Source organism: Idiotropiscis lumnitzeri, chromosome 11, assembly GCF_059441095.1.
Source record: "Idiotropiscis lumnitzeri isolate Australia: NSW breed Sydney's pygmy pipehorse chromosome 11, RoL_Ilum_1.0, whole genome shotgun sequence".
NCBI lineage: Eukaryota > Metazoa > Chordata > Actinopteri > Syngnathiformes > Syngnathidae > Idiotropiscis > Idiotropiscis lumnitzeri.
This window is the reverse complement of record NC_142401.1, coordinates 20419166-20443686: the sequence shown is the minus strand read 5'-3', so window position 1 is coordinate 20443686 and position 24521 is coordinate 20419166. Positions and strand designations below refer to the sequence as shown.

Here is a 24521-nt window from a genome sequence, read left to right as displayed (position 1 = left end):
CCTCTGTTAATGAATGTTTCAAATTGCAAACAGGTTTATGGAACCAATTAAGTTCGGAATCTCAGCATCGACTGCATGTGGAATAAAGTCTTGTAATAATTCTTGATTTGTGGCGCATTTTGATGAAAGCCTGTCACTTCCACACATTAAGCCACCTTGGAAGTGTATTTCATTTCTTTTATAGTCTATTTATTCTTTGTTTTCACAATCTCTTCGAATTGTTCCTTTTTTTGATAGAAAGCAGGCAAACTGTATTTTATTGAACATATATTTGTAATTCACACCAACTACAGAGCATGTTTGTGTTAGTGCACACAAGCGTGTGTGGGTGTGCATGGGTAGTTAGCATGTCTTCCAGGCCTAATTTTCTGAGATGGGCCCATCTGCCTCGAGGTTATGGTGGTGATTAAAGTATTTCTGCCATTGGCTGGTCTGGCTTGTTGTCTCAGTCACACACAGACACGCAGGCACACAGTTGTCCTTTCCCATGTCTCTACATAATTATATTATTACCAAATTTCATTTACTCTGAACAGACACTGTCTCTCTTTTTCCCTTCCTTTCTTGTACTAAATGATATTAAATCTGTACAAAATCTATTTAGTCCTCCATGAGGTGAATGTGTTTTACCATCTGCAAGCGCATAGTGATCAGTAGCATCTCTGTTTCTCATCTCCCTTCATAAATATACAATATTATGTTCAACCGTCCAGTCATCCTATCCTTCAAAACATAAATTACAGTGACATTAATGTATTAAATAATTCACATTGATTTCTCATTTTGTGTGTGTTGTCTTTACAAAATTGTGCACATATGTTTGAGTGTATGAATGGAGAAAGAAATTCCATTGAGTTCCCCACAGACGAAGGTGTTAAAATGATAGACATGTCAGTGCATGAGTGTTTGCCAGTAATCACCAGTGTAGCAGAGTGGTTAAAAATGTGCATTTGAGATAGTGCGATTCAAACTTTCAGGGAGGATGAGAGAGAGTGAGCGAAAGAGAGACAGAGAGAGAGAGAGAGAAAGCCCATGCATGCGATGAAGTGCATGTCGCTGCTGAAGAGTAAATGATACATATTTAACATATTCATTTTGTTTATATTTTTATTATTAATTTGCTAGTGAATGCTTTCTGCCAAGGAACCTATTTTGTATTTTAATTTAAAGATGCATATTATTTACTTATTGATGTAATGGTTTTAATAATGTCTTAATTCATTGTTTTTAGATGTGATGGTGTTATTAACATTTTAATGATTGTTTTATCTCTGATTGACGGCACTTTCTTACAGTTGAAGTTGTAATGCAGCAAGAAAGGCAAATTTAAATTAAAAAAAAAAATGTAAGCCCTGCTTTTATTGCAATGCCACCACAACCGGACAGGATTTGAATTGGGTGCTGGATGCCATCTCCCATGGATGCTCAGGTCCCTGTGCTACCTCTCCGCCCCTCCCCAATAGTGACGGGGTTGCTATTTAAATATTTTGAAGATGGTTTTGATGAGAATTTGTTCAATGAATTGGTATCTACAATGATTCGGCGGGACTGTCCCACGCTGGTTTCATATTTATGAATGAAGTCCAGTGACCACCAACACACATACGCAAAGCGTCGAATCGGGCAACCCGTGCCTCGATCAAATACACAAAAATTGTGTTTGACCGCATGTGCCGCAAAATAAATCTCCTTTTAGGCAGTCTGAAATTTAGTCTAATTTTTGTAACCAAATTTACAGATGCGCTAGTGAGCGAGACAGAAACACCAGTGCAGCTACCGAATTCACGAACACGCTGATCCGGACGGACCCTTGTCCCAGCTTGAAAATGACAAGGTGCCCGTTTTCTTGCCGAGCACAGACTACTTTCTGTTACCAAATTGGCGGATTACTCGGAGGCAAGGCAAATTCGTACGCCGGACTGCCCAGGTGCAACACAGCCCCAAAAAGGGACATACGTGGGCACGAAAATGAAATTACGCCCTTTTTTATGCTGAGCGCACGGGTGCCAATCTACCAAATCAGGGAATTTAGATTGCGCTTTGCGCTTCACTTGCACTGAGGAGGAAAATGGAGCCCTTAATGTCTAACACATACAGAGAAACATAATAAAATCCGGGAACACATTGTGCTGCCAGCAGCTATAAATGAAATGTGGTTTGGTGAAAACGGAGTTTTGTTTATCAAACAAAAATTCTGTCCAAGTCTGCCGGAGCCAAAGGAACTCTGATCAATGTTTATGCACGAAACTCAAGACCTTGTAAAGTTTGATTGTGGAGTCAGTTTGGAAAATGTGATTGTTGAACGTGTTTTTCAAGTTTCTGAGTTGTTGATTTGCTCAAGCAGTGTGAGGCAAGAGTAGCAAGGAATTTTGAGAAACACATTTTGCAGGACACCTTTGCTTTGAATGTGTATATGTATATATCTATATTGGGAACTGTTTGAAGAAGAGTGACATTACATTTCACTGCATCATTATTAACTTGGCATGGGAACTCACAGGATGCACACAGGCACAACAAATAACAAGCCAATCATGTGTAATAGTCATTTTTGAGTTGGAAGAAGAACAGAAAAAATATGGCCCGTTGCGACAGCATCATTGGTCCCAAATTAAAGGAACTATTTCACGAATGAGTGGAGCAATGGCCATTGGCAAGCTGAGCCCTTTGTCCCAGCCGATCAAGCGACTCACTCGGTGGGAAAATGCATGCAAAATCACGCCCTAAACTGCATTTTTAGACAGAGGGCAGCCCAAATGCAACACATTTTAAAGTAGTCAGTAAAATAATAATAAAGGTGGACAGTATCATGTAGCTCTGCGGAAATCTTTTGATGACAGCGTTGCTATTGCATTTCTATCTAATCCATCCATTCATCCATTCTCTATGGCGTTTGTGTTCCTTAGCGTCAAGTGGAAGCTTGGGCCAATATCAGCTGATTTTGTGTGAGAAGCAAGGTACACTCTGAGTTGTTCCTAAGCTAGTCGGAGGCTATTGCATTAGTTTGAAAGCCCAAGGTTGCATGGTGTTAAATGTAGGTTGTCACTGTACATGATACTGTGTCTTAGTGAAGCAGACAGATGTATCCCAGGGCCTTTTATCACATTCATGCACTGACAGAAGTATGAGCAGCGATGTAGGTTAAGTACCTGGCTCGGGGGCAACATCTGTATACCCACCTGGACTCATACAAAGTATCCTCATCTTTCCTCTTAAACTAACCCTCTTCTAATTAATTATTTAAAATTCGCAGTCTACAATATATTTTCATAACCACCTTAACAGTAGAAGTTCCATAATATCCCACAAAAATATTGCTCATTTAAATTTCATATTCCTCGACCCTCTTCTTCTTGCTTAAAGTATTTGAAAGCAATTTTCCATCAATCATACATTAGCAGAGATGGCCAGAAAGGTAGCTTTGATTTTATCTATGTATTTGTATAGCTTGAATAAATAAAAGGTTAATCTTCAGGTGGGTAGTTCATTTGTTTTAGTTGGCATTTTTGTAATAAATTCTATCTGACATCACATGCACAGACATGTGTGGGACTGGCAGGCTACTGTCTCTCTTGCTCTCAGCCAACAGATTAACTGAAAAGTCATCCAAAAGCTAAATCTCCACCATTACATAAATCATCAAAAGCACAAATGCAAGGCAGGAAAACAATATCATATTACAAATAAACAGGATACTATGTTCTTTGAATATTTATTCAGAATAATGTACCAGATTTTATCACTGATATGTCTTGGAGTGATTTTGTCAATATTTATACTTGCATTGTATAAAGTGGGAAAATGTTACATTCGGCATTGCCTGTACATTAATAGTTGGAAAGACTTAAAATTCTAATTGTAATTTGCAATGAACCCTTTGGAAAGGCTGCAATGGGGAAAAAAGCAGCATATGTTACTCTTGTTGGCACCAGAACCAATTACCTGGATAGCGGAGTATGTTGGGGTGCAGTTGTTAAAGAAGATTATTACTTACTGATTCTCCATTAGAGCAAATTAATATTATGGTGTCGTTATCGTGTAGCATCCCTCGCATTAACCCCGAACAAAGCTCGTAGCTTGTTCGTGGAAAAATTGGCCTACCCTCAACAGATCCCAAGTACATCCATGCCCCACCTTGCCGTCAAGTATTGTGGAAAATCTATTTCATGCAACTGTCTGACTTTGGTCCCAGCCCGTGTCCCAATCCTCAGCCACTGCCAGTCCCAAGCCCAAATACAAAATGGATGGGTAAAATCAGAAAGGGCACCTGTCATAAAAAGTGTGCCGCACAAATGATATAACTGACTCGCAGTGACAACCTGATTGGGAAAAGACAAAAGTTGTGGTAAAATTACGTAACTTTGCAAATAAAAACTTTATCTAGTAATCTCTTTTTGTGGAACTTCATTCTGTCGTATGAGCCAAAATCTTTGTGACTATTCCACAACACACTGACACCTGGAGGTTAAACAAATAAACTACGAGTATAGCAGGCAAGGTATGGCCCGGGGGTCAGATGTGGCCCACTGCGTTCATTAAACCAGTCCACTTGTTATCATGAGTTGTATAATAATTGCTGTACTACTACTAAAATTGGTTACTAAACTAAAATGTATTATTTCATTATTTGTGTAGTTTTTAATTTATTGTAAATAGTAACATAATAAATATAAAGTGATTGGTTAGTTAATTATGATTTAATTCAAAATAAATAATTAACAAATGATCATTTAATTTTTGTTACGTGGGAGAAAACATGCAAACTCCACATAGGAAGGCCGGAGCCGGAATTGAACATATATATTATTCAAATTGTATTTATTCTTTTTAATGCATGTTCTTCTTAAAAATCAAATGTGACCATTGATCCCAAAAGTTTAGCCATACCTGTCATGATCTGTGTTTTTTGTTTAGTACTTGATTTGTGTTCCTCTCTCATCATGCTTACTGTGTCCAGTGTTTTTCATTTACCCAATCTCTAGTGTTGACCAATCAGGTCCCTCCAACCCTCCGTGACTTGTCGAGGTGTTCCTTGTTGTCTTGTCAATTTGTATGTAGTTCCCTGGTTCCTTTTAGTCCTTGTTGGTTCATTGTCTACTGTCTGTCATCCGTTCCTCAGCATGTTTACGTTTTCACAGTCTAGGTCATAGTCACAGTCATAGTTAGTTTGCTAGTGTTTGTTTTGTTACTTTATCCATGATGTTTTGTACTAGTATAGTAATATTTTTTATTTTCACAGTCCCTTGTTGGTATTTTTGTTTCTTTAAACAAAATACCCCTTTAAATCACTCCCTGCCTCACTTCCCCGCATTTGGGTCCACCTCAGCCAATACCCTGACTATCTTTTATGCAGCAACTGAACCACGTGTAGCACTTTAAGGCAGACATACGAGTCCTCTTAACAAATTCTTTGCAGTGGAAGAGTGAAAGACCTCACTGGCATGTAGTCTTTTTCACTCTTTCTCTCTCTCTCTCTCTCTCTCTCTCACACTCTCTGTTTCATTTTCTGTTTTCTGGCTGCATTAACCTCAGATCCACAGTGCTCCAGAACAAAGAAAGGGCTGTATTTGTGTGTGTCTGTGTTTGTGTGTTGCCGTGTGCTCATGTTCGTGCACGTGTGAGAGTGTTTGTGTCCTTACATGTGTGTGCGTGTGCGTGGGTGCGTGGGTGTGCGTGTGTTTGTGCGCGTGTGTATAACACGTGTACCACAGTGCATATACTGGACATCCATGGTCCTGCATGACACACAAACACATAGCCATAAAAAAAATGAAAAACAAGAAATATCATGTAATCCAACAAACATTGCATGCCCAAAAGTTTACACGTTAACCAGACCACAACACATACACCGATACAAAGCATTATGTATATCGAAGCTCTATTATCACTCAAAGCAAAAGCAAATTCCTTATAGAATTATGCACCAACACACGCAAGCATAATCCAGGCAGTAAAAGGTAACTGAATTCTCCCAATGATATTTATAGAAGTATTAATATTCATGTGCTAATATGGAAGACAATCATCAGTGACATCTTTATCAGCAAGCTCAATACGTCATCAGTCTCAGGCTAATTTAACAATGACAGCTTGAACCCTGCCTGACCTAGCACTGTCTGTCAAATTACAACCAATAGTTGCGATTTATAACCAGTGCAATAGTATGCATACAAAACATAACTTACATAACCAATCTTTTCCAATCATTTGTGACTGGAAAATAATTCTGCTGTTTTGTGTGTGCAATAAAAGTCACAACAGCAATGAAAGCAGGTGGCATTTACCTCCAGACAGCCTCAAAACAAATAATACTTTAAACATAAAGATGCATTGATGGCAAAACCCATAAAATGGTTTGTGACAGGTAATTATGACATTCAGAAGAATCAATTCGGGAAAAAACATAATTTTTTGTCTTGAAACTCTTCAGCAAACATGACACGGTATACTCACGCGCATTCACACACGCACACGCACACACATTCGCATAATGCGCACTGTATTACCTTTTGTAATGTAACTCTTAAATCCAGGTTGTCACACAGTGTTGTATCTCCAACCGCATAAAAAAAATACGAAAAATGACTGGACAACTGTTAATCAAATACACAATCATTGAGCACAAGTGACAGGTAGAAAAATGTCATTGTCGCTATTTGCTAACCATCTTTTTTATTCATCCTCTTTTTTCTTAATCTCTCTGACTGTGTTTCTCTTGCTCTTTCAGAAATCGGTGTATCTCGGGCTGTGTGCAATCTCTGCTCTCCCTCTCACTCTCTTCTCCATCTGTCACCGCCCCCTGGTTTCACCCCTCCTACCTCATGAATTATTAATGAGCCTCAGACACGCACTGCGGGTCAAACAAATTCACGCGCACGCGCACACACGCACGTACGCACACACGTAACTATGAAATGAAGCGGATTTTCCTGCACTATACCAACAACACAATACTTAAAATATACAATTGGAAAATTTAAAGCAAAAATATACAGATGTCACTCAGATTGAAGTTTATGCATCAAAGGCAAAGCATCAAATACTTGCCACCTTGCATGAATGGCTAAAACTGTGCGACTTACATCTGTATGTTTAGAAGTAAATAAGATTAATGAAACCTTTGAAACATTCTAAATTGGGAAATCATGAAAAAAAAGAAAGTTGATTAAGAGCAACGTAAAGTATCCAGACTATTTGCAGCATTACAGATCAAGTGGTAATGCATCCAGACTCAGAAGAAGCAAAGCCGCCCCAAATTATGATGGGCTTTCACAATTTTAAAGCTTGTCTACCTTAGGTACTCAATGTGCTTAAACACAACATCTCCTCACGTTACCAGTTCGCAAACCCTTTCCGACTTCATACAAGTTAACAATTGTCAGTTTTAGGTCTTCCGAGGGCGCTTTTGTGCAAAGAGAATGTCGAGAATAGAAACATTGAAAACCGGTGTGGTTTTTATAACTCAGACCCAGGCACCTCCAATTTGGTCACATTGATCTGATTCTGACTCCTGACTGTGATAGTTCTTGGAGAACTCATGGCCGTAAAAAGACTTTTCCACCTTGGACAGTGAACAATTTACATGGCGTGTCCAATAAAAACATGAAAACATGCGCATGATTGTTTGTGGTATTAATTTAAGTTAGAATATCTATTTTATTTTTGCCTACATACAAAAGAATGAAAAAGAGGCAAGGGCCACTTTGATATTCTTCACCTTTACTTTATTAAACAAGCTAAAACCAATTCATCATTTTAGGTCAATAAATGATAAGCAATTCTACATTGTTTTTGTATGGATATATAAAATATATATATTTAAAAACTACAATCCAATGAAGGATTTTTCTTGATGGGCCAATTGAATATCTTGCTCACAGACAGTTTCAGAAAGAGGCAAAAAGAGAACGAGGAAAAATATTGAGGGCCCTATTTTCAAGCACAGTGCATCGCAGAGTGGCACAAATGCTGGATCATCCTCATTTTTGAATCAGTGCATCAAACCCACTGAAAATCAATGTACAAATGAATGAATTAATTCATTCTTAATTATTTTTATTGTTATTAATAAAAATAATAATAATAATAACGTTCAATCCCGGCTCCGGCCATCCTGTGTGGAGTTTGGATGTTCTCCCTGTGCTTGCGTGAGTTTCCTTCGGGTACTCCGGTTTGCTCTCACATTCCAAAAACATGCATTGTAGGCCGATTGAACACTCTAAATTGCCCCTAGGTATGAGTGTGAGCGCGGATGGTTGTTCGTCTATGTGTGTCCTGCAATTGGCTGGCAACCAGTTCAGGGTCTCCCCCGCCTACTGCCCGAAGATAGCTAGGATAGGCCCCAGCGCCCCCCGCGACCCTAGTGAGGAGAAGCGGTACAGAAGATGGATGGATGGATGGACGTTTCATCCTACTGGGCGGAACAGCTATAAGGGGTGGCGCAGTAAAGATCAGGGTTAGGGGCGGTCTCCAAGTCAACCATATTGAGCGGAGCCTCTTTGATTGACCATGATTTAAGTCTGCTGTGACCACTCCCAAAAGTGGGGCAGCAATCCCTCTCTCAGATCTGACGGTACTCATCAGCAAAATTAGCAATATCGAGTCTGACCCACCTCCAGTGGGAGTTACACCGGTCACGAAAATAGAACCCTCAGTATCATTTCATAATCATGAGCTAAAAGACAAAACCATTTGCATTCAAAAAATAAAAATCTAATCTGTATTTTCCCTTAAAATGTGATAAGACATATAGATGATAAAATGGGATTTTCCAAGGTATTTGGGTGGGCAACTAATTGCAATTGGCATTTATTGCTGTAAATAAATTATTGTATTTGTCGAGATTAGACATTGTATGACTATTTTAATTGTGACTAGATAATAATAATAATAATAATAACAATAATAATAATAATAATAATAATAATAATAATAATAATAATAATAATAATAATAATAATAATAATAATAATAATAATAAAATATAATTTTAGGTCATCATTAATTAAAAAAATACGACTAATGTTTGATAACATTTGTTAAATTACAGCAAATAGCATTACATTGAATACAGTGCAATGTCGCAATGCCATTAACCGATAATTACAATTTTGAGCAGCACGAGTGGGCGACCGTTGGCCACCCATAAAAACTAGTGGCAGTTCACTGAGTTGCAAATGCTTGCGAAGGGAGCAAATGTTGCATATGTCAACTTTTCTGCCGAATATTGGCAGAAATCAGGGGGTCACCTCTGTCATTTGCGAGACTGAGCGATTTTTAGCACTGCTTAGAGGCAACAAGCAAATGTTTGGCAAAGTGTTTGCGAAAGATAGATGGGTGAGTATTCGCAGCTATTTATATTTCCACTCCTTTGTCACTGTTTGCCAACTCTTGGAGTAGCAAGCAGACCCAACTAAATGAAAAGGTGCACAAACCTTTCCCAGCATTCAGTTTGCTGCTGTCCACCGTTGAAGATGGATTATAATATTTTCTTATAAATTGATGCAGGCCAGCCCGTGTCTTCAAACTTATCTTTCAAACTGCTTCACCGCTCCCTTCTGGTTATTTGTTTGTTGTTTTGTTCTTTCGTTGAACATAATAACGTGGTAAATGTGTAGGCTGTAGACGATAGCTTTTACTGAAACACTTAAATGCCAAAAGCATATGTTAGGCCACTGCATCAGGTCCATAACCAAAGATATTTAGTTCCAGACAATAAAGATTTTTCACTTGCATTTTGTTTACACTGCACCTTTTGCTATTTGTCTCCTTAAATAAATTCATTCAAAGAGGCTTTGTAGAACACAGGGTACTCCTCATCGCCTTCCTCTTTGGGCCTTCGCATGAATGGGTTGGTATAAGTTGGTAACCATAGTAACCAATGGCCACATTGTCTCTAGCATTGGCAAATAAAAAAGAGTCTTACAATCTTTTACAAATTCTTATGACTGTTTTGCAAACCCTTATCACGGTTAGCAAAACAATGCATCGGCAAGGAATGCTTAGCCGTTTCCCTGCGACAATTAAATCTGTTTGCAAACATCATTGCAAACTTTTAGGAATCCTGACAAAACATAAAATTCGCTACGTTTGCAAACATTCGTTTCTCTGTGAGATTCAGACTTTGGTAATCTTCCTGTTCTAAACACTTTCACAAGCAATGACCTACATTTACAACGTATAAATCTATTTGTTCCAAGAAAATGTATTACTATATTTCCGACAGTCTCTTCTCTCAATTTCATAGCTCTCTTCATGTACGTGTGGCTTTCTGATTAAATAAATCCGTGAGTTCCAGTCACGCTGTCATCACATGAACATGTAAGCAAAAGCTGAAACACACGGCAGCCATGCATGAACACATTTACACGCAAAATGCACAGGTCACCGAGAAGACAGGGCTGATCATGCATGAAGGCAAGGCAAGCGTGCTTACTGAAAACTCTATTTCGTTCTCTCTCTCGCTCTAACACACACACACAAACACACATTGCTGCACACGTATGATGTACAGGCGAGAAAGCTCCCCCTTGGCTGGAGGCTATCCGAGATTTCTCATGGATGCGACATGGCTGGAAGGAAGGTCAGTCACGGTAAATTAGTATGCACCCATATTTGTATGTGCATGTGTGTTGGGGGGCACTGGGTAGGCAAAAAACAGCAAACTACAAAATTTTCCAGACTAAAAGCAGGACTGACAGCAGGAATGACATTTTCTAAGTAATCAAGCAGTCCACCAACTAGTTTCAGACTAGATTTAATACAATTCCATTCTGAATATTTATTTCTGCAAAGATTCATTCCTAGTGCTTAGATTGAGATTTGAATTATGATGCTCCAAATTCACTGAAATGAATACTAAACTTAGTTTAAAAAAAATAGCAATTTATTTATCAAACATAAATTTGAGCTGATCTCCTAATAAAACGCAGCAGTCGGGCTTTTATTCATGGCTAAAACAGGAGCAGCTATACTAGTGGTTTGTTTTTTTTCCAAATCAAAATGTAAATTATTTTATATAAATGTGGCATTGTTACACATTCCAACTAAGTGGAATGACAATAACTCAATGAGCAAAAGTGAGTGCAGAGGCATACAGGACATACCTGTATACAGTTTAGAGTTTTTGTTGTTTTTTTTTAGTGTGATAATGTGCCCTCGTGACCTCAGCCAACATTTTCAACCTCTGTCATGACACACCCCAACCCCCAAGACCTCAATATGCCAGGGCTATGTCATGCAAATCACCCTTGCATATAATATATCATAATGCCATGGCAACAAAAGGAAGATCGCATCTCCTTTCTGAGTTTCCTTAAGATGTCCACACACACACACACATACAGCAAGGAGACAAAGCAAGGACATGAACTTGTGTCCAGATGGACTGCAGCAGTTGACCTCTGATCAATTCTGCATACAATAAACGCCAAACAGACACACTTCCAGACACAATGCAATTAAGCTTCCTCACACACACGCGCACACACGCACGCACACACACACGTTTCCTGCCATATAATACGACAAACTGCATGAATATTACATGCAGGCTAAAGGATAATGTAGAATGATGATCTAGAACAGAACCGGGCAACTGGGCAACTGGTGACCTGCGGGCTGAACCTGTATAAGATTCAATTAAATGCTAATAATCTTTCGGGGAAATGCTTTTTTTCCTTTTACAATCCCAACAATGTGTTGACCCCAAAAAAGGAGGGAAATGTGAAGAAAAATCTGAGAAAAAGCAAGAGATATCAGTATCATGAAAAAATTTCAAAAGAACAGAATAAGCAAATCTGCAGGTTCCTAACTGCGAATATGGACAGGGGTAGATTTATGCTGTAATATACCCAACCAATCACCACTCGATAGCAGACATGTCTTGGGTCTTGGTCATGTACTGCCCTGTACTACATGAGTGGGTCGAATATTTTTGGGCAGATTTGAAATGAGATGTAGGACAAACATAATTACTAACAGTTTGACTGAGTTGATTTTTGTGAAAATAATTACAAAATGAGTTCTTGCCCTTAGGGTCCTATTTTTGTTCCCAACACAAGTCTAACGCAAAGCTCAATCTAACTGTGCGCATTGGTGGAGTTATCATTCTTTTTGGTATTTTGCTAGACTCTTAACGGGTAGAGTTGGGCATAACAGAGCAGTTTGGCCTTTATGTGCCGTGGGATGGAAATACCATAGTCTCTAGTCTCAATCCTTGCAGCGTTCCTCATTTGCATCAAAATCAGGCTGGTTGGGGCGTAGTACATCTGAGTGGACCATGCTTGGAAACAAAAGTACGGTCGCTGGAGTCCATGCATGACATTGGCAGGTAAACTGCAAGATTTCCCCTTGCGGATGATGCCGTCAGCCGTGCATATGACGTGGCCAATTGGAGACCTTCGTGCATCTGTGCGTGACACAACCCTCAAAACACACACACACACACACACACACATAGTGACTGTGGTGCTATTAAACAAATTTTAAGATGATAATGATTACAATTAATTCAATTGATTCCTACAATGACGCAGAGGAATTGTACTACGCTGGTGTCATATTTATGAAAGAAATCCTTAGGTGGCGCGCCAAATTTGTCTGACTGTAAATTGATCAAGTACACTAAACTCGCATTGCACCACCTGCGCCATGGGTTAGACCTGCTTTTACCAAGTTAAATCCTAGTCACTTGGAATCACTGGGGGGGCATGGCAGAAACACCATCTACCAAAGCGCATCTACAAAATTCAACGAAATTTACAAACACGCTGATTAAGACCATGGTCCCAGCATGAAACTGATGTGCTGAGCGCAGACTACCGTACTTTCTGTTACCAAATTGTCAGATGAGTTAAGAGCGAGGCAGCTCTGTGTGCCTGTACGCTCAGAACATGTTGCACAATATTAAGTTATGCTCATTTTTACGCCAGTCTACCAAAATAAGACCCTTATTGTTAGTTTCTTGTTCAGCAGTTTTGTGTCATCCTAGAGTCATGCAAGAGAGCCCTTTGTACTTGCACGTGCTTAGCACGCATGCATGTATTTTATCCATGAGTACTTGTGAAAAATTGTGGCCGCGCCAGCATTTAAGTTGCCCAAGCCAGACAAAGATGTCATAGCAAATATTAGCATCCATCATATCCTATACATACCTTAGAACCCCTGACAAAAGCTTTAGGAATTATCATTACGGCAACATTTGGGGGACTTTGTAATCAGGAAAGAAACCAACATTTTGTGCATTAAGTATGTGAGCAAATCATAAATAAAAATAAATAGCTTTAAGCTCCATACAAGAGCAACTGATCACTTCAGGCTGGAAGTGTTACTTTTTGAAGAATATCGTGTCTTGTACTAATTAACTGTCATTTAGTATTATGATAGAATGAACTATTATACTGTATTACGGCTTGATTCTTACTTTAACAAGTATGACGAAAAATATGTTATTTTGTCACACAAATAAAACCATTTTTAAAGAAAAGTGTATAATTTTTGGAGTCAGAGACTAAAAGGTGTGCTACTGCCATCAACTGGGTCAAACAAATAAAAAACAAAGAAAAATATAGACCATTAGTCAAGGGAAACCTGTATTAAAAAATTATTAAACAAATGGGGAATGAAAGGAAATGTGAGGAAGGATAGAAGAAATTAGGACAACATAAACGATTTATGCCCAGGGGTTCCTAGCCTTAATTAACTCTGTAATGACCCCAACACGCACCGACACACGCACACACAGCAACTGTTTCCGGTGGTTATTGAACCGGGTGTCGGGTCAGAGTTGACCCAAGGCATAGGCCACAAACAAACACGGAGATTTATGACTCATTTAGGAGCCCAGTTTTATGCAGATATGGACGTATTCATTAGTCACAAGCCTATGAGAAATTTTAATTAGTGTATGCCTGTTGTTTTATAAATACATTGTATGTGTGTGGGGTTGTGTGTACGTGCCCGCGACCTGGAACAATCTACAGACCGAATGATATACACACAAAAACACACTCTTGTGTTTTGTGTGGGTGGGAGTTCATTCCCTTCATTAAACTATAAACAAGTCTATAGTAAACATCAGAATTTGTGTGTGTGCGCGTGTGCGTGGAGTGCGTGCCATGCTCGGCATGTGTGTGGGCTTCTGTCAATTAGGCTTTGTCCATGTGAAGGAGGATTGTGAATTGTACATTAAGATAAACAACAGAGAGCGAACACACGACTGTACCATTGTACAGCAACAGACTTTTCTCAAATAACACACAAAGACATTTCACTGAGCAGTCACTTGAGAAACCCAGGGGGGGGGGAACAAGGTCGCAACACATTCAAGTGTATGTCTTGGCACCATCTCCTACAAATACGATTAGTTCAAAACTTCTGTTTTAGATGTTGTGTTCACCAAGACATTAACACACTGATAATATAACGTTGACTTGACGTAGATCTCATCATTGTTGAAAGTCAAAATAACAGTACAGTGACAATGGTGATTCCGTTGAGACAAAATTAATTCCCGTCTATTGAAAAACCTTGTATCTACAGTACATCATAACATTACACATTATTAAGCTCCTGCAACAGACACAGACATATTGAGGTCCTTGAAAACAAGTTAAGTAAGATCTGGTAGTCAAAAAGAGAGAAAATGTGTAAATGGGGACAGGTGAATAAAAAAAAATGTGGGAGAAACAAATCGGTTGTATGACTGAGAGAAATAAAACAAAAGTCATGAATTGGCTTTGTAATTCAGTAGCACAAAGTGCAACCGAACCAGGACATCGTCAACCTTCCCACAGTCCTTTGTTGTTCATTTCCATCCAATTTGATGAGCAGTGAGTTGCCTGATTTGAACAAACAAGGAGTTTCGGACTGCAGCCAAAATCACTTATGTTTTCTCTTTCGCTCTCTCTCTCGCTTTCACGGGCTTTGGATGCGTGTGTGCGAGCTGCATGTCTGGGCTCATCATGTCAACATGAAAACAGCACTCAACAAATTAACACTTAGATGACTTTTTAAAAGGGTTCAGATGTTATTTATAAAGTCCAGTAAATGCAAGCTTGAGTGCGTGCGTGTGTGTGCGTGTGCACATGAGTGGGTGGTGTTTTTTTGTTTGTTTTTAATGCTAACCAACAGCATATCAGAAACACGTACAGAATAAACATTTCTAATCAGCAAAAAATAATAATAAATATAAATTGCATGCATTGTTTTTGGTGCCTAATCTTTTGACCACATACATATGCAGATTGATACATTTGGAAAACAGATACCAAAAACAAGAACAGAAGCACTGAAACACCTGGGCCAATTGTTTTCAATTAATTGATTAATTGAAGTATTGGTTACGGTGAACTCTCCTGACATAAAGTAAGGCCTTATAGGATTTGAAACATACATAAAAACTTTTATACACATACGCATGAACACACACACACGTGTAATATGAATGAACATCATGTTGTATTTACTGGTGCTGGTCCTAGTTTGTGCAACTATGACGGTGTATTTATTTGGGATGGAAAACAGTGAAAAGTTTTATTGAGACGCATTACTTTAAAAATGTTTTGGATTGAGACTGTTTGTTTTTTTTCCTCTTCATATTTACGAAAGGATTCATATCCCACACATGAGCTGATGCTGATGTTGGCGCCACAGAGCAATGTTTGAGAAAAACACTCTCATGCTACGGAGAGAGTGAACGCATGTTGAGCATTTCTCGTGGTGAGATTGCATATCAATTCGAAGGAGTTTGTGTGGGTAGATAAGAATGCATGCCGAGCGGTGCAAATGAAACTGTTGATGTGACGCAAGTGTGGGCGAGCACTCACAAATCTGCTTATTCACCCATTTCTCTGGGGTTTGAAAATGTGAAGCGGCATCACATGTTGCGGAAGCTTTCCATCACCCATCTGTAGAAGATGTCCTATTCCGGTGCGTCAGAGCCTTCTTCCGCTCGTTGGTTTGAGTTGAGGTCTTCGGATAAGTGGATTTAAGGTAGTAATTATAGCTGCAGACCACCAATGTGCAATTGGGCAGAGGGCAACTGTCGACCACTGTCACCTTGCTCTTCTTAACATTGATGCAGAGGTTGTTAATTTTTTGTACCAGTAAGACGAAAGGACACTAGTGTACAAAAGCAGTAGTTTTCATCCAGGGCAAAAGTTTTTCAACTGTCTGACATCAATTCGGTCAACCTTGAGTTCTTTAGCCTGTAACTCATCATGATTTCTTCAAGGCAAGTTGCCAATTGCTCCTCGGCGACATCCATTTTACGGAGGAATTATAAAATGGCATCCATTTTGTGCTTGTGTTTGCTCATCAAGTGATCCACCATCCAAAAAGACCATCAGGTGGTTCTCTCTCCATGAAGCTGCTCCCATCTGCTGAATCTTTGGATTGATTAGCAAGCTACCACATCCAAACAGCAGGATACCTGTGAGTAAGCACAGTTGGTCGTGGCGCTTTTGATGCATTCTGGGGAAATTTTTGTTATTAGCTTACTTTTATCACCGCTCAACTAAACTCGAAGAACCAGCTAGCCTTTGAAACAGTATCTGAACTCTGATCAGAATGTAAGCTCAATGAATGCTTTTTCGTATGCGCCAGGCACATGTAACACGTGTAACTTGTCACGTGCAACCACCATCATAGAAGCAAAGCAACAGGCACAGGGAGACAAAGCGAGAGGCAGGATATGTGAAGGAGGTGTCAGTTGTTCCAGGGAGAGAGAGAGAGAGAGAGAGAGAGAGAGCGTGAGACTCACAATAAACAAGAGACACAACGGTTATTGAGATACTGTTGCCATGGATACATTGATGCCGGATGTCTGGCCATGCCCAAAAACAAGTCACAAACACACAGAGATGGCTACATTTAATCTAGTACAAGTTAACATAAAACAAACATATTTGACGTATACTGAACACCTAGATCAACCTTAAAATTATTTGTAGTATTAAGTTCTATGTGGTCATATTTTTACATAAATTTACAGAAATACTTAATGAAATCTTGAGATGATATGAATACACACTTTTAACAAAAGATTGCTAGCAATCTGTTTTTGCATCAGTAAACTAAAAGTAGTTTGAAGTATATTGTTTGCAATAATTGTTAATACCCTTGTAAGGAGAAGCGGTACAGATAATGGATGGATATTAATTCAAAAGAATCCGGAGAGGGGAAAATGATGCCAATGTATTTAATTTTAAATCAAATGATCTCATCAAGATATACTAACATAAGGTATAATCACATACTTTTAGACAAATTCATGTGATTTAATAAATTCTGAAGCAATTTTCAATCGTGCCACTGGCAGATAGCTGTACTGGTTGAAACACAAAATAAGTATCATCGTTTTTAAGTACCGTATATGATATCCATCACAGCTAGTGTTTTGTTGATTCCATCTCCATCTTCAGCCCCATCCGCTTTCCTCTCTGCCACTGTGCCTGATTTAACCTCAGCTATACCTGGTAAATTAACATCACCGTCTAATTAGCTAAATGTACGCAGTATGCAGGAGACGTTCATATTCCCCAAAACACACTATGGCCAAAAACAGATTGCTGTGGATTATTTAGATCTTTCCACCCATTTGAATTTAAGATTTGTCTTACATGAGGCTGTGCAATTAATCAAAATTCAGCTACAAATTTTATTACACTCAATTATTAATACTAATTGTGAGTTGTTTTGAGCCATGCACAGATGACTTCATCTGCCAGCTAGCAAGCCATAATAGACAGTTTTTAAAAATGGTTATAAAAAAAAAAATGAAGTTGATAATAGTTAATTAAGTTCTATGGCAATTTAAAAATCTTTGTTTAAACAATGAAACCATACTTGAATGTACACATTTTCACATTTTCTTAATTTTAATATAAATTATTTTAGGATGATTTATTTGATCCAAGATAAATGTACAGTGTTGCACCAAAAAATAAATGATCGTTTGAATAATTGTGATTTCAATTATTACCAAAATAATTGTGATTATGTTTTATTTATATAAAATAATTTTCTACCTCGGTTAATATTTCTTTGGTATTTATTTTTTCACATTAATTAATACTGACTTTTCTGTACATTTATTGCTGTACTTATTTAAAACAAAATAACAAAGCAGATTGTGTTTACAGTAAATGATTGGTTTATTTTATCATGTTGGTTTGGGCATTCGCTGTCTCACTTATTACTGTATCACTTTGGATATTCTGTGTAAAGCCACCCCAAGCTGCTCTTGACACGTTTTTATTTTTGGGCTTTCGACACAATTTGAGACAGTTTACTGCTCTGATATTTTCTGGTGTCTACTGTAAATGTGTTAGTAGCATTAATTTGTTTTTAAAGTTCCTGTTTTGACTGTCTTTGTTATTAGATTATTGCTATTTTCTGTTCCACTCTGTGTTCAGCACTTTCTTACAGTTTCTGTGAAATGCGCTGTACAAATAAAGATGCATTGTATTGTATTGTTGCTGAATTTGATAATGATCCAGATTAAAACATGACAGACTGTGTTCATTCTTTGTGTGGCCAGTAGTGGGATTGGCTGAAATTCCCAATCCTTCAAGTTTGCTAACCAGTTGTCTGCTTTGATGGCCTTAATCATTGTGGATCGCAATCTATATTAATAAATAAACCACAATAACTACAATCACATATAGCTTTATAAATGTGTTTGTAATGACCGAGTAGAATATGAAATAAGTTTATAGGTGTATGAATGATCAATAGGAGGCCCCAAAATCAAATTTTGCTTCAGGCCCCATGAAGGCTTGGGCCGGCCCTGCTCAGCAGGATGCGGGAGCAGTATATTGCCTGTGCCCAAGCACACTTCACTCCAGATTTTCAAGTCAAACACGTGCCAAGCCTATTGTCTACACCCTCACCCCCCCATCACTTCACACATGAAAAGCTGCCTCAGCCCCAAAGGCACACGTTAACTCCAATCCCCATGTTTGTCTCCTACAACAGAAGGTGTGGTATTTTTTTTCTTCAGTTAATGAGTTAGCGAGGGCCACATGGACCAAGCGGAGGCTCAAGTCATTTATTCATTTAGCCCGTTAAACCTCTATGTAACCTCGACAACCCCCCTCCACCACCCACTAACGCCCCCCCATTGCCAAACAAACACAAAGACACACGCGCACACTCTATGCAAACAATTGGACCACACATCTCAAAGTGATTTAATATTACTGCTCATGAGAAATTCAATATTTTAGTGACGCATTTGTCACTGACAGTCACATAAACATACTGAAAGTAGTACTTGGTGTTTAGTGACACAATAAATTGAGGCAGCAGGTGGTCAGCAGCAGGCGTACGTGTCATATGCACGCACACACATACACAAAACATGCAACATGGACAAGCCACCGAATATCTAATGACATACCAAGACGACATAAGAACAAGTGGAGACGACTTGACTGGCCATCTGTGACATGGGAGCCTTGAGGAACATCTGTGACAATCAATAACAGACTTACTCTCATAAACAAACCACAGCATGCTTGAGTAAACATGCCAAAAAAAACACACCCATACTTCGACAATAACTTTTTGATCTCTTCAATTTACAAAGGAATTCTAAATGTCAGTAAACAGTAATGAAAGACAACAACTAAACTTCATGAGTGATGCAATTTTTTTTTTTTGCAAACTTTTGCTTCTTTTTTACTGGTTTTATTGCATTTATTTTCATTGTTGTGTCGCCCGATCACTTGAACTAAGAACACAGACCAGCAGATTACAAGTGACTAAAAAATATTATCTTTTCATGGAAATAAACACATCACAGCATGATATTGCTTGAACAAAGACACTGGGATTAATTAGTGAAGAGGCTTACAGACGTGTGCGCGCGAACACACACAGCACATACACCCCTACACACACACACACACACACACAAGCACATACGTTTTTCTGGGAAGCATCCCCAGCAATGATTTTTTCATTCCGTGGAACAGAACATGAAGTCATCGATACCAATTACTCTCATGTGTGTCCTCCTCTTAAGATCACAGAAAAACAAGTGTTGAACACAATTATATAGGATACGTGCTTCTATAAAACGAGAACATCTTGAAACAATAAACAGTTCATTATTAATATGTTCTGTTAAATTAATTCCAGCATATGCTGTAATGGCTTCAGGAGCCAACAAAAGAGGCTGAACTACATGTAATGTATGGAATTTCAAACTAACTGAGATGGGGGAAGGAAAGAAAAAACAAAACTTGCTGACATTAGAAAAGTTCACAAGAGCTCATGATGGTGTAAATGCACGTGTGGGAGATCTCAATGTGTGAAATGCATAGGAGAGCCATGAACTTGGTTTCTATTTGTTAAATGAACCATATAAAAATACACAGACAAAAGGGACACAGGCTGGGTTATTTCCTTTTTGCCCTTCAGCGTGAATATCCATCCATTATATGTACCGCCTCTCGGGTCGTGGGGGGGTGTTGTAGCCAATCCCAGCTATCTTTGGGCAGTAGGCGGGGGACACCCTGAATTGGTGTCCAGCCAATTGCAGGGCACAGAGAGACGAACAACCATCTGCGCTCACACTCATACCTAGGGGCAATTAAGAGTGTCCAATTAATTGTCCATGCATGTTTTTGGAATGTGGGCGGAAACCGGAGCACCCGGAGGAAACCCACACAGGCACAGGGAGAACATGCAAACGCCACACGGGAAGGCCGGACCCGGGATCGAACTCTCGTTTAATTATTTGCATAATTTTCAACCAATTACACTGAAACTGGCACGAACCATGAAACATATTGGTAAGAATTTCTTTTTATTTTATTATTATTGTTCATTGTGAAAATGCCACGGAAGAAAGTGTCCAGTACTACCATCAGATAAATATCAATAGGCAATACTTTTATAAATCTCTCTCAGTGTTTATTTTCGTTAGTAGTGGTGAGCTGCGCAGAAAAAGTCAACTCGCTCGGGAACAATTGACATTTTTCGGGGGGTAATCGACATCATGATGAATGTTTTCAAACCTTTTTCCACTGTTAATGTGACTGATAACATGCACCAAAACAATGAAAATAAAAGTAGGCAACTAAGATGATGTGGTTGCACCAGTGTGCACAAACTCTTATTGGGATGTCACTATGTTCAAAATTAACAAATCACACACAATTCTGTAAAATGGGATTTGGCAGTTGGCATACACCATTTAAAGTGCCTCAGTTTATAGGCTCATTGAGATGAACATTGGCACTTATATAATGGGTTTGCATGTAAAAATGAAATCAGTACTAAGATTCACCCCCCTAAAAGAGATTTAAGGCTTTTTTGTGATGAGATTTAAGACAAATAGGTACGCCCCCTTTTGGAGCTGGGCTTGTTATTTTTTCCAGTTTCAGCAACTATGTCACACAAGGGAAGCAAGCAAGGTAATATTGGTCGCTTTGTCAGTTCTGTTATCTAAAACGGCAACCGATCGCCACCAAAATGCAAATGCAGATTACTACCCTTGTCCACTTCAACCCGTGGAAGTAGAAAAGCGTTTCGCACATTAGTTTGGATTTATTGACATCAAACGTGAGCTCATGTCATCACCTCCACAAAATCAAAAATATCGTGCCAATCTCTTCTCCACTTACACATGCTAAAGCGGAGAAAAGCAAGAATGAGCCCACGAATCCAGACTGGTGATATTTCAGACGTTTAGCTACGCTAAAGTATTGTTAATTGTCAAGAGGCAGCCGGTATCCAGACATGGATGTTTACATCTCACTCCCCATGGGTAACAATAGTAGGTGCTGCAGTGATGTTCAAATTGACAGCAATTAGCTTTTGGTTGTATAAAAGACAATGTTAGCACGAAAAAAAAATTGCTTCTTTTCTCGTAAGGAAATACGGTGCAGAAAAAGGATGGATGGATGGACCTATTTTGAAAAATTCTGAGCACAGAAGCTCCAACTCCAGAGCTAAGTGGACGTGTCATTTTTGGATGAGTGGTTTAGGTGTACTCCCTGAGTGGTCTTGTGGGGAAAAAAAGGAAGTCAAGGTAATATTTATGGATTAAAATCTAATAAATATAGACCTGTTAACAATTAACCGAACAAAAAGTCAGTCGGAACGCATTGTGTTTGCGTATCTATGTGACTTATTGAAGAAGACATACAAAACATGTCAGAAAGCCGAGGTAAGTTGCTCATTTTCTGATTTTCTTTTAACTCTGCCATGGAAAGGAAAATCGTTATGGGATGTTTTCAGAGGTTGAAGTGGGCTGAAGTAGAGATGTCCTCATACATTTTGGAGCCAGTTGGTACCGTTATTCTGACGTTATTAGCAATGTATTTACAATGATTTTGTATGGACAAACTGTGATCGGTCCCTCCCATAACATTCTTTGCTTTCAAGCAGAAGTCTGAACGTTTTGTGCCAAAAGTGACGTATTTTAACTGTTCATAATTCACAGAGTTCGACTAAGGCCGTAGTTTCATCTGAAGAAAAACCTGATGTTGCCACCACAATGCTTCACTTCAGCCATTCCTAGTGTGCTACTTTGACATTTTATAAGTCCTTTTAAGTATTTTTTTTTTATCCTGCTAACAATGTACACAGCGATTAGGGGGGGAATATTGCTCAGGCGTGCCTAATGGCGTGACCAGTGATTGAAGCTTGCAATTAAATGTATCAGCTGCAGTATTTAAAGTAAAGAACTTAAACATTTTATAATCATGTAATCTGCAAAGGCTACACATTTATTTTTTATTTTATTTTAATGGCACTCCATCAAGTCTGACCTCCATCACTCAAGCATTGTTAACCTGCCAACACTGACTCAGTGTGTGTTTTAAAGATCACGCTGCAAGTTTTAATGTCCTTGACCGAGCTTTAATTCCCATCTTGGCATTTGATTTTGACTGCTTTCTGACACGGAATTAATTTGGAAATAGCCCTGCTTGTTTGTGTCAGTATGTACAGGATGTACTATTTGTCTATGTTCACCACAAACATAGCTCAATAATCTGAGTAAATTCATTTATTATAGGTTTTATATAACCTTCAATACAAGCATAAATGTGCGATAGTATATGAATAGACTATCTTCTGAAAAAGAAAAAAAACCTGTCCATACAGGCCGGTGAAGTGAACCATTTTATAGCGTGATCTGTGTCCTTTGGAGGGGATCACAGTATTTATCTTTGTTAGACACATCTACTTGAACTTTAGCAGGCATATCAATTCAGTTTGAAAACATAAAAATGTATATGTGCACGCGTGGGGGTGTGCGTGCGTGTGTGTGGGGTTGTGCGTGGGGGGGTGTGTGGGTGTGTGTGTTTGTGTGTCATATTCTTTTAGAGTACGACCTTTGAGGTGATTGGCCATCTACCCTGCCATGATGGGACCCTGTATAATAAAATTAGAGTGTGGCTCAGGGTGACCTAATTAAATGCAAAGAGATAACACAATCAAAGAGAAACTCAGTCGAAGAAGACCGGAATTCAACTTTGCTTATTAATTTTCCTTTTATTTGACCTCGCTCTTTCCACTGTGACAACACACAACAAGGCACTGTGTCCCAATATTATACTTTTCCTCCCAAACGTACAGGAATAGTGAGGCCATTAAATTTATCTTTGCACTAGACTGAAAAGATTTGCTGTATATATCAAAAGGTGGATTAAATATTTTTTTTTATTTTAAAGTACATCTGTATATCTGGTTCGAATATACAAACAAGATGATAGCACCTTTAGCCTTTGAGCAATTTTTAAGCTCAGAGAAGATGGAAACTCTTTCTGAGCCATTTTAAATGCACTGAAGTAGAAACGTATAACTGGGTTTACTAACAATCTCAAACGTGGACCAAAGAAAACCGCAGCCGTGAATGACAGAAATACTAGTTGTATAGGAGGACCCTTAACAGCTAATGGTGACATCAGGATTTAGCTCCATGAACATGAACAAAAGTAGTACAAATACTACACTAGAAGATGGCAAAGTGCTTATTAACAAATCAATATGAATACCATGCCGGAATTTCCCAAAACAAATAGAGATGAGCTTAAAAAATTACTGAAGAGACAAAATCTAACATTTACCAATGATGACGAACAAATAAAGCTCGAACTAAAAAACGTATGTTTATTAGAGGCACGGTGGCCGACTGGTTAGCCCGATGGCCTCACAGTGAGAGACGGCGTCGGGCGTGGGTTCGATCCCGGCTTCGGCCATCCTGTGTGGAGTGTGCATGTTCTCCCCGTGCTTGCATGGGTTTCCTCCGGGTACTCCGGTTTCCTCCCACATTCCAAAAACATGCATGGCAGGCCGATTGAACACTCTAAATTGCCCCTAGGTATGAGTATGAGCGCGGATGGTTGTTCGTCTCTGTGTGCCCTGCAATTGGCTGGCAACCAGTTCAGGGTGTCCCCCGCCTACTGCCCGAAGGTGTCTGGGATAGGCTCCAGCAACACCCTTGACCCTAGTGAGGAGAAGCGGTACAGAAGATGGATAGATGTTAATTAGAGGTACAT

General features: G+C 39.0%; 1 protein-coding gene across 15 annotated transcripts in view; it reads right to left on the bottom strand.

Moving 5' to 3' along the window:
- nfasca (neurofascin homolog (chicken) a) overlaps nt 1–24521 on the bottom strand; it is a 114814-nt gene that overhangs the window by 74033 nt on the left and 16260 nt on the right. For 14 of the 15 annotated variants that reach the window (XR_015845831.1, XM_088309512.1, XM_088309520.1 and 11 more), the window contains exon 1: nt 6510–6761. The exons of the other annotated variant lie outside the window; for it this stretch is intronic. The gene's annotated coding sequence lies outside the window, so the exon portion shown is untranslated. Of the gene's footprint in view, nt 1–6509; nt 6762–24521 lie in introns of those variants that run through there. 15 annotated transcript variants of the gene reach the window in all.